Here is a 214-nt window from a genome sequence, read left to right as displayed (position 1 = left end):
GTTTTAGCTTTTCCCTACACCTTTTATAAGTGTGCATTGCCAATGCAATGCACACTATTGTGATTCGTTTCCCATCCAAGTCATCTCAAATTTGGCATGCTTCTCCTCCTGCATACTTTGTCCTAGAGCTGCCATTGTAATTTATATCTGTGCCAAATGATGGCTATGCCTTTTGGTGCCTGTACAACTTATAGTTTATGAAATATTGATGTTT

The sequence above is a fragment of the Austrofundulus limnaeus genome, unplaced genomic scaffold, assembly GCF_001266775.1.
Source record: "Austrofundulus limnaeus strain Quisiro unplaced genomic scaffold, Austrofundulus_limnaeus-1.0 Scaffold397, whole genome shotgun sequence".
Taxonomy (NCBI): domain Eukaryota; kingdom Metazoa; phylum Chordata; class Actinopteri; order Cyprinodontiformes; family Rivulidae; genus Austrofundulus; species Austrofundulus limnaeus.
This window is presented reverse-complemented; position numbering follows the sequence as displayed.